Raw genomic sequence first — 11,432 nt, 5'->3', positions numbered from 1 at the left:
ATATCTTTCATCGAATTGTTGCATCTCAGTGCTAAGAATTTCATTACCTCTCTTCATTTTTGTCAGTTACCCATTGTAAGTATTCCAAACCACTGTCATTCATACTGCTGAGAATCAAGATCAGACTAAACTTTATTGTGACTGCACAAAAAACATCATCAATAGACCCTGATTGCTTATGTTGTATTGTTCGCATGCCAGCTTTAGAAAGTCAGCCTTAGTAATCCATAAATACTTCATTGTATAACTTAAATGAAGATTAGAACTGTGAAAATTCTTATACTATCAATTTCTTACATATACAAATGTCAGTACAGAAACTCCTATTGACTAAATTAAAAGAAGAAATACTTTTTTTTCCCTGAAAGATCCTGTTTACTTATCTACCATTTCAACACAGTGAATGCAAACTCCTTAGACAGACACAACTTAAATGGGAAGAACTGGAGTTCATCTCCCATGTAGCAGCCCTGATTAGTGAATAGGATCCGGACAATCTGACCTAATGCAGACATAGCCTATCAGAAAAAAAATCTTGTGCCAAAAGTTAAACAACTTGCTCCACTGTACTTCAGACATGGCAGCACTGTTCTGGAAGCTGGTGCAGAAGCCACTGGAGATAAGCAGCCCCTTCTCCATTCCCATTTACAGCCTCCTTTCTTCTCAGGAGAATAGAAGATATAACTCCTTGCAATCAACGGTGACTGTTCTTAAGCTTGAACTTCTGCAGTGCTGTTTTCTGCTTAACTTAGATCTGTGTAACTTAAGGTCTAAGTCAGTGGAACCAATTTTTAGGTACTTTGAGAGATCAAGCCAGAGTGGACCGCATCTTGCAAGACAGGTTATTTTGAGCAGCCCTTTGAACACTATAGTGGGGCTTCTTGCCAGCCATCTAGGGCCTGTACCTGTCTGGCACACTCCACAGTCCCTGTATTCTGGGATATTGTCCTTCTTGGGCCTGTCTCCTGTGATTCCCATGTGAGATGCAAAACTTTATTTCACCATTTACAATCTCATACATTTCCATGATGTAGTTAGTTCATCCAGGCAGACTCTAATCTGCTTCATAAGACGAATAGCTGCGAGAATCATTTACATGGCACTGAAGTAGCACAGCTACTTGAAAATACACACTAATGCTACATGGGACAGAGAAAAATACATCCATCTAAAGAAAACCTCAGGAAAAAATTAGGTGGACAAAACATAATTGTTCCACTAAAATTCATCCAAAACCCACCAGGAGTTGGACTCGCTGCATTACTAAGTGGTTACATCTCTGTCGACGTCAGTGGATTTGCAGCTGCTCACAATAACATGAATTTGGCCTTGGATCTAAGAGTCCTGTTGTTTGTAGGAGGGGGATACAGAAGGGTTGTTTGGTTTAGATAAAAGTGGGTCAGCAATCGTGTCATAGCCCCACTCACTGCCTAGTGGAAACTGGTAACTCCCCTACTATATCTGAGTTGTATGCATATTATTGTGGAGATATCTACATGTTACCACTACTGAGGAAGTGAGATATTGTAGGTCAGTGCGTAACAGGCACACTCTGGCCTTTACATATTCACAAAGATCTTGATTAATTTGTTGGAATTACACATTACTTTCTAAAGTGATAATAATATGTGCACTTGAAAGAGCAATGATACTGTTCCCAGCATCCTTGCCACGCTAAGGCTAGCTATCAGGTGTTAGCTACTATGAGTAAATACATAATGTTGCCATGAAACTGAAAAGCCTAGATTTTGTATCAGGTTTCTGGATCAGGTGGAAGAGTGCACAGCACATAGCATGAGGAAAGGCTGCTCCTGGCAACATGTACTCACTCAGCGTTGCCTGGGCTTGGAGCCAGACAGTCTATAACCCTATCCTATAAATCTATACCCTATAAGTCTATCTTATAACCTTCTATCTAGTGTATCTCATAACCCTCTCTCTGCCACCCCCTCTGCTAGCCCTGCCAGGGATCAGCTGCTCATGTGCCAAAGATCCAGAGTCGAACTCTGATACTGCCCAGCCGCACAACCTTGGCTCAGACTTCTGAGGAGACCGCTGGGTTGTGACATAAAGCTGTGAGAAAGTCTGAAGGGAACAGAGCCAGGCAAGATAGAGAAAGGTAAAATTACAGAGGTAAGATTGTTGAATGGGGATAGTTAAGAGCTCTAAAAGGATCCATGAGGAAAAACGCTGACAAGGGAAGGCATAAAACCCTAAAGGCAGGGAATCAGGGAGCTACCACTGTCACTGGGGGACTCAGTGAAAGAGGACAACTCAACAACCCTGAGGGTCTGTTCCAGGAAGCAGCCAGGCCAACCCATCTCATCTTGACTGATGCCTGCCAGGCTGGCTTCGGGTGCCTTTCTGCAGGAGGTGCGCATACAAGCACTAGTAGCTTGTTAAATCCTAGCTATCTTTTATGTGCATTAGCCAATAAATAATTGCTTTATACTTACAGGCTGTGTTTGTCCTAACTATAGAGTCTCTGCACATGGCTAAATGCCCAAACACAGTGAACCTAAGAGGGTCAGTTACAATCTACTGCAGAGCAGCTTCCTTCTGAAACTGTTAATCGTTCTTTTTTTCAAATCCAGCCTCTTCCTACCCACAAAATAAATATTTGGTCAAATGAGCATGACAAATACATCAGCGTCATTCCAAGATGACTCCTCAAAACCAGTTACTCTCAGCACACTGCATTAGTAACGACAAGGATCATTACTCCTTCAGCAGTCATTTGGAGTCCAGGCTCCCCGGCTCTGAAGGTCTCCCACCTCTGTGGTGTAAAAAACCTCCAAAAAGCTCAGCCCAGTGGGTTGCTGTGGGGAGAGGAGTTAGAGGGGCTAGGTATTTTTTCATTTTCTTCAACTAAATGGAAAAATGACTCAACTTGTCTATATAGTCCCTTCCCTTTGCTAACTAACCAGTACTTTTTAAGTTCCCTTCTAAGCCACAGATAGCAGGTAAAGTTGGGCATATCACTCACTTTTGTGCAAGCTCCATACTGAGCTTGCACTCATACTGAGCACTACATACTTGCTATCCCAGGGATGAAGGGAGCAATAGGAACTTATTCTAGCAGGCAGGATGGACAGCAGCAACACCAGGAAAGCATTATAGCCCAATCGGCCCATTCTCCATCCTCATGGGGTTTCACACATCAGGTCATGCAAAACAATTTTGCTCCTCCAAAAGGAACTCTACCATTTGCTTACAACTTGTGGGCCATTCCATCACATACCTGCAACACACAGGCTCTGACATATATTCACCCTTACTCAAACTTTTTTGTTTCATATTACCTCTCAGAGTAGGACAGCTAAAAACTGCCAAGGGACTGAGAAACACGGCCAGCGTTAAGGGCATGTATGAATGAAAATATGTGAAAACCTATTCTACAATAGTTTTTTGCATGATACAAAAAGGGACATAGAAAAAAACATTCCACACATAAGTATGTGAATACTACTATCTTACCCACCAAAATCCATAGTGAATTCTCCATCTGCCTTCAGGTTCCCATTAGAGTTAATCCTGAAAAAGTATATTTTACATTCAAACAATACGTGTTTAACAAGAAGCAAAAGTTTTATTAGACTTAAATGATCACAGGCTTATGCTTTTTTTCTTACTTGACATAATCCAGAACAAACCATGACTGAAATGGCATTTTAATCTTCATGTGATGATAGTCTCAGTTTCAGCATCAACAATTCAGCATTAATTCTTGTTATAAAAAAAAACAGATTGCTTCTAAGGCCACTGGGCAATTATGCAAGTAACACAATACTGTTTATAATTAGATATTTTAGCTGGATATACATGACTTAGTTCCAAAGGAGGTGCCTCAACTGCACATCTCTTGAGGATGACTCATACATTGTTTCCTTGAAAGCATCCCATTCCAGGCAGCATTTGAAATGGAAAAATGTGATTGTTTTTAAGAAGTATATATAGAAGTATCATCACATTGTATAAGTGGAATTTAAAGCTTGTGAGTTCCTTTAAATGATGATAGAATCCAACATTAATATGAAGACAGTTCTGCTATTTCATAGTGTGCTGGTACAAAAGTTTTTGAACTGTGTCCACATAAGCATTTTCCCCTGATGTGGGCAATCCTTCCTTCTCCTTGATGTTGGTCTTTAAATGAGAAGCAACTCATTGGCTTATTCAAGTAGAGGGGATTCAGGGATATACCTTATTTACCTTGGAAAATGAGTAAAAAGTTGTGAATTGGAATTGTTCATACCAACTTTTAAAATCCAACATTTGTGAGCCCTTATTGGTAGCTGAAAGGGCATAAACTATGTGCAACTGCTATTGTTACACTCCTTTTCTGTACCTTAGTTTAACTTTGAGTAAAGTTCACAGAGACAAAGTTAATTCAGATAAACTCACTCCTTGGCTCCATTGCTCCTGTGGCCTTAAAATACTTAAATTTAAAGGCGCTAAGGTACAAATTCACATGGAAAGTATTTACATTCGAAGAGTTCAAATACAACTTTTTACTGGAGAATCAGGTAAAGTTTATGATTTTGCTGAAGATAAACCTATGAACTGTTGCAACCTTAGTTATGGAGGGATGGACATGCTTTCTTACACAAAAAAGCAGTTTTACCTATTGATTGGACTACTGCACAAACAGTTTTACTACTCCCTAATTCTGTTTCCAGTTCTGATGCTAACATACTGTGAACTTAAACAAGTCCAGACACTTATTTACATAATGTCTGAATTCTCCTGCTTATAAAGAGGATTTATTAACACTGAGAGCCATCCCCAATAGGAGCTATTTAGACACAGCTGATCCTTCTTCTAGGTTTCTTACAGGAAAAGACTCATTCCAAAGAGGGGAAGACAGCATTTGGAGGCTGTAGCTACTTGAAGCAAGGGCAGAATGTGCTGGAAAACAACAGGGCTCTCCTATTGTAAGTCAGTCATCATTTTAAGGTTATGGTATGTAAAACTCCCTGGAAAGAATGCATGTTAAAGTCGTTACCAAGTAGGCATCTACTAACCTTAAGCAATAAAATCCAGAAAGGTAATTTTTATTTTACAGTTCATTCCCCTGTGGACTTTCTTGTTTTATTATCCTATGGTTATGACATTGCTACAAAATCTCCCGCATTGGGGCAGCTTGCTTTTCTCTCTCTGGACAAGGAAGCTAGAGCTGGACTAGAGCTTTTGCTCTATCCTGAAGCCCAGCAGTACAGACTCCACTGGCCCAGCACCTGGCATGCTCCCACAGGTCATTTCCAAAGGACAGCAGACTGTGCTACCGGCACACGGCAAAGCCAGCCCCAAATCTCTATACTTCAGAGACCGCCTTGCTTTGTTTTGCTGCTCTGTGGATATGTTATTACAACTTTTACGATATAATTACTGAATTGGCTTGAAGACACTGACACAAATATTATTTTTTCCTTGAGGAAGGGGCAGAGAAGTGGATTGGATTAAAGTATTGCAGACAGCATAAATATTTATCATTCTTCAGACTAGAAAAGCCAGCTTAAAGAAAAAGTCTGGAATCAGTTCCAAACATTCACAAAAACTGAGCAGATATATTCTATCTACAGCAAATGTAAATGACGTAAGAACTTTGTGCAACACATCCTGTGGCAGAATTAACTTCATCCCACCCTCTGGCTGGGTTCAGCCAAACAGGGATCCAGAGAATCTTCTTCTTTCCTTCTTGTGTTGTTTATCTGTTCCCAAAAGGAGATTATTTTCAGAATATTTACATGCATTTGTCGCAGTTGCCTCTTTTGGCTGGCTCTGACAATAAATCATTCAAGAGTTAGCTAAAATGGGAGTGCAGACAGTGAAAAAGGACCACTGCCTGACAAAAGACACGTACCAACCTGGGCTGCGAGGACAAAGATGCACTCAGTCATTAACCCCCCATGTCCCAAAACTCACCAGTGAAGTACAGATGAGTTATATTTCAACAGCAGTATAATTAAGTAACATGAAATCCAACCAGGAAGAATGCAGGATGTACGTTTTCAAAACCAAGTACTGACTTGTATCAAATTTTGGGTATTCAAACTGCTGTCTAAAGTTGGGCACCCTAAAAACTGAGGAAAAAACTGCTCCTGGAGCAGCCCTGCTCTTCCTGCTCCTTGACACAAACTTGGTGCTTTGAGATAAGCATTACTGCTTGAATTAACACACAGTAAAAATTTATCAGAAAACAAAGCAGTTATATGGTCTGAAAAGGATCAATTCAGTTGAGATGTCACTTGCAAAATATTTTGTGGTCCAGGTTTTTCAAGAAAACCAAGGGACACCTGAATTTTTAATGCAAAACGGAAGCAAAAAATTAATTTCCTTACATCACAAACAAGCAAATAAAGTATAAATACATTTTAATCTCTCTTCCCTCTGACATTAAAGCTTTAATGCAACCTACGTATCTATCAGAACAGCAGATAATTTGGAATATTACTTGATGTTGCAAGCCACAGTTCAGAGAGTTTTAAGAGAATGACAGTTTCCCCTTCCATTAGCACTGAAGTCACAGGTCTAAATGATGACATGAGTAAAAAATAAAAAATTTTCATTCAGAAAAAGGAATGAGACTGTGCAAAAAGCACACCTGAAATCTAGAAACAAGCAACAAGAAAGCCTTAACTCAAGACAGTAAAACAACTATTCAAACCATGAAATCAGAAGGACTTCTAATAATCGGTATGGGAGGGAGTATCCTCACCCAACCCAAGGAAATCATTCAAACAGAAATCCCCTCACACTCTGGCACAGCTCAGAAGGAATCGCAAAGGGTGGGACAAAAGGTTCTTCTACAGAAAAGACAGCTGGCACCCAGTACAAACATGTTTCTAAGAAGACAGTTAAAAATTTACCAGTCAAAACCAGAATATTGATTTCAGGAAGTCTAATTTGTCCCTCTGCTCTTGAGAGTACAAGGGAGAATACACTACTTGATCTCCTTAATGGATGGAGTCAGATGTCCTGGCTAATGCGGTGATAAGCCCATTTTCTCCTTGAAGTTCATGGCTCCCTTGAGTATCACTGCTGCGATTTGTCCTGGCCCTCTTTCTGTTATAACAGAGTCAAACTTGTTGTATGTAGCTGTACAGGGAAAAAGGTCTGGGGAACATGAAGGGCAGCCTTGAGCTTTTTAAAAATCTGGGATGGGTTAAGATGAAAAGAAGTAAAAATATTACAGTTTGGAAAGTATTTTGCCACTTTGTTAGATAATATACACAAGACACATGCAGTCCATTTCAAAGAGTCAAACCTGCTGATAATCCCTTTCTCAATACTATCCCCAACTGAGCGTCTAGTTTCATCTTTGGTATCATACGTCCTTTAATCCAATGGTGTCTGATTTGAGTGCTTGTCATTGAACTTTTTGTTCTCTGCTGTGACACTTTGGTTCATATTTCTCTAATCCACATAGTATCAATTGATTACACATTTAAGGGGAGAAATGACTTGAAAAGCAGTGTTCCTTAAATATATGAACAGAGTCTCATCTGAGCAATCTTTCTTTCATACTGAACGTGCCAGCTCTTCTTCAGTCAATATACACTGAACAAAGCCTGTTACAATTCCCAAGAGTCACATTTTGTTGTTTCAGCCAGGTTGTCAGCTATATTCATGACAACAGCAACACCCATCACATCCATCAGTCATTCATGTCAGTGTAACTAGAGGGCACTCAACCTGCCACAAAAGCCATCCGAAGGCATTTGAATCTTTCATTATACTACTACCAAAAATAGAATCATAATACTTCTAAGCATCACAATAATATTAAATCTTTTCAACAAGATCACAGTGATTTTCAAAGGAGATGGCTTGATGCAGGAAAGAAGGATTTCTCTCTCTGCCTCCCAGTCTCACTAGGAGGAGAGAAGGGCTCCCTTGGGAGCCTTCATTTCATGGTGACAGCTGCACTGCAAGCTGGCCTGAGACATTCTTCATCTCCAGCACGACTCTCTGCTTCTCTCCCACTTTCCTCCTAGAATTCACAAAGTTCCTCAGCTTCCCTGTCTTCCCAAACATGTTCACTTTGCCTGCAAGAGGCAGAGGTACTGCTGGCTAGAGCAAGGGAAGGAAGGGAAGGAAGGGAGAGGCCTCGCGAGCAGTACTGCCTCATGTAAAGGAAGGGGTGGCATGGGAAAAGGGTGAATAGGTGCAGGTCCAAGAGCAGAAGACACAAATGTGGAATGACAGATACATCAATATTGTGGCACTTATTTCCAAAATGAGTCCATATCATTGTGATATAATTTGAAGTCACATACATTCAGATTGAGAACTTTTTCTTTTAGCCTTGTTTTGTGAATCGGAAAAAAAATAAAGCACAAGTGAACAGTTACTGTTTATAGACAGTATGTTACATGTTACTAATGCTAACATAACAAAAGGGGAATTAACCTGAACGTAATGCCAAAGGAACTGAAGAGCATTCATTCTGCCCATGGAAGCAAATACACTTCTGAGCAAAAAAAAAAAAATGCTATAAATATTCTGAGTTTAGGTTTCAATCCAGCAAGGAGCTTTACATGAGTAGTACTCTGGGTCCTTCTGAATCTGTACTGCAGAACTAGGCCTTGTTAATCTTCTAAATATCAGCTCAAAACATTATTACTTACCTTGGTGGAAACAGTTCCACCAGACTATGGATTAGAGATTATCAGATTAAGCAAACAATGTTCACTAAAACATTTTAGGCTATCCAGCTATGCTGCATAAATGAGTTTAGCGGTATGTGTTGATAGCTCAAAATGTAATCTGAGACATTTTTGAAACCACAGTGTGTACAATATTGTTTGTGCCAGATCAACTATTTCCCTGTCAAACTCACAAATAAAATGAGGAGTAATAAATGAGGAGGGATAAAATTGTCAATTTTAACCCTGGTTTGTGAATTGGAAGATAAGATAATATTAAACCATTAATGTTTGTGGAGTGCTTCAAGATTAACATTGTGTTTGGAAGAAACGCAGCACATTATGATGCTTTCGTTTGTATTATTTTATCAGTTTATGCTACAAATTGCTTATTTTGTTTAAATGATTTTAAATGAATTTCTCAGATTTCACAAGGAAATTTCACTTCTACTTTTTTCCAATCCTCAGCTCAAATTTCTGAATATTTTGTCCCTGATATTATATTATTTTCTGCCATCTCTCCAAGATTCTGATATCTTCCTTACACTGAAATCTAGGACCTCGATACATGGTTTTTTTTATCTCATTCTTTTTCTTCAGTTCTTCCTCTGCAGTTTTGCTTACACACAGCAGTGCACGTATCTACACACATGCACACAAACACACAGATGCTACCTGTTTTTCATCAAAAAAGGAATAGAGTTTTCATCACAAAAGGAATCGCATTTCAGCTAAAAGGACATTTAACCTTACAAGTATTTAAATCTAAACTAAATATAAAACTCTCTCTAAATGTAGCACTGACATATATGCAAAGTAAATTATAGCCAAGTCAAACCTTTTTCCTAGTTTGCTGCAAAGGAGAAAAGGCTGTGGTTATTTTCGTTTTAGACACTTTTGGAGTACTTAGAGATAGATAGTACATAGATAAATTGATAACCACTCTTATCTTACCCTGTTTGCACTACGCTGTCCCTGGGTTTGCCAGGGTTACTTCACCTAATGGTTAGAATGATTAGCATTAATACATAGAACTAGTCATTTTGTGATACACTAGATGTCCAAGGAGGTGCCTGTCACATCAACAGGCAGATAACATGATGTCCTTATCCAGATCAGGTTCAAACAAGGGGTCAACCATTCCCAAATATGGTGGGCGGTTTCAATGAGATTTCAGACTGAGGGTAATCCTGTGATCCAGGCAATCTTCATTCGCAGTAGTGAACAACATAACACAAGGCCAGGTTCTCTGGGGAAGTTTTTGCTACTTTTGGCAAAGTACTAGCTGAACAGCTTGTCAGGGAACAGCAAGCGCCAGCTGCTCCACAAGAGAGGGTGAGCCAGGAGCGGAGCCAGGAGCGGAGTGCGATAACAGGGCAGGCAGGGGCAGCGACCTCACCAACAAGGAGCCAGGGTGCAGAGGGGCAAGTCAGGGTCAGGATCAGGTCCAGAGGCAGTGATCAGGGTGCGACACAGTTGGGTGGTCACCTGGCAAGTCTGCAGGGACGAGGTAGGTCCAACGGCAAGCCAGGGAGCCCAGCCAGTGGGTGCGGGTCAGGGTCAGGAGGCTGGGTGCGGACATAGCTGCTACCCAGCTGCGACATAGCACAGGTAGAGGCCAGCGGTAAAGCCTCTCCTTAAAAGTAGTTCCCACAGGCCAGGAGAAACAGCCCTGGCTTTGCGGTGTCTTCATAACACCTCTTATCAGTGAAGGAGCTGACCTTGAACTCAGCGAGTTAAACTTCTTAACATGACGGACTAAGCTCCTGGAAGGGGAGTGCTCAGGGCTCTGACACAGCTATTTTCATGCATCCCAAACATAAAGCAGGCATCTTATGATTGCTTTTGACATGAAATTAAAACTCTAAAGGTAGAGTTTTTACATTATGAAATTCGAAATTGGCCAGATGCACAGTCCCAGTTTTCTCAGTTTCTCGCTATAACTACTAAGACCAGAGATAATAGGCTACTACCATTGCAAGAGAGGTGTAGCCTTTTCATTTCTCTTTTTACTATTATCTAATAAGATATAGAAAACGAAGTGATAGGTCTGTCAATGTGACTAGCCATATTTCAATGAAATAAAGGATAAATGTATTACAAGGACGTACTAATTCTTATTACTGCATGGCAGAACCACACAATATCACACAGTGCACAAAGTTCATCTTATTATTTACAAGGTAAGAGGTATCAAGACCAGAAGAACCAATTCCTTTAATTAACAAAAAAATAATAATTTTATTCCATGCACAAATGTCTTTCCCTTCAAGTCATGGTTTTTAGCTGTTTAAAAGAGTGGTATCTGTGGGATTAAACCTGGAAATACTGTACAAATGTGCAAAAAGATTAAGTTTTGCTTGTCATCACTCTGTCCACAAATCTGAGACAAAAGCAATAGACAGTTTGGCCAAAGTATTATTTTTGGAAGGCAAGACAGACATAATCACTAAGAGGGAAGCTATTACCTTTGCTTCACATACGTTTCCTTCCTCAGTCCAAATAAATCTGTGCTTCCTTCCTACCTTATCAAAGGGATACCAACCCAGAAGTCCTTAAGGCAAGAGTTGATAGGGGCCTCCATTTACTCATAAACACAGATGGTCAGCGACAACCCCTCCAATGCCTGAGCTGTCCCTTGAGCAATGCAGCTTCAAAATCCCTTAGATGAGGCAGGAATTGAGCCCAAATCACTGTCTTAAAATAAGCCAAACCCGAGCCTTCAGGTGGGAGGAGTGCACTCGACACCGGCAGAGGTTTGGGACTCCCACCCTGTCCTGCTTGCAC

This window comes from Dromaius novaehollandiae, chromosome 2 (assembly GCF_036370855.1).
Source record: "Dromaius novaehollandiae isolate bDroNov1 chromosome 2, bDroNov1.hap1, whole genome shotgun sequence".
Taxonomy (NCBI): Eukaryota; Metazoa; Chordata; class Aves; order Casuariiformes; family Dromaiidae; genus Dromaius; species Dromaius novaehollandiae.
This window is presented reverse-complemented; position numbering follows the sequence as displayed.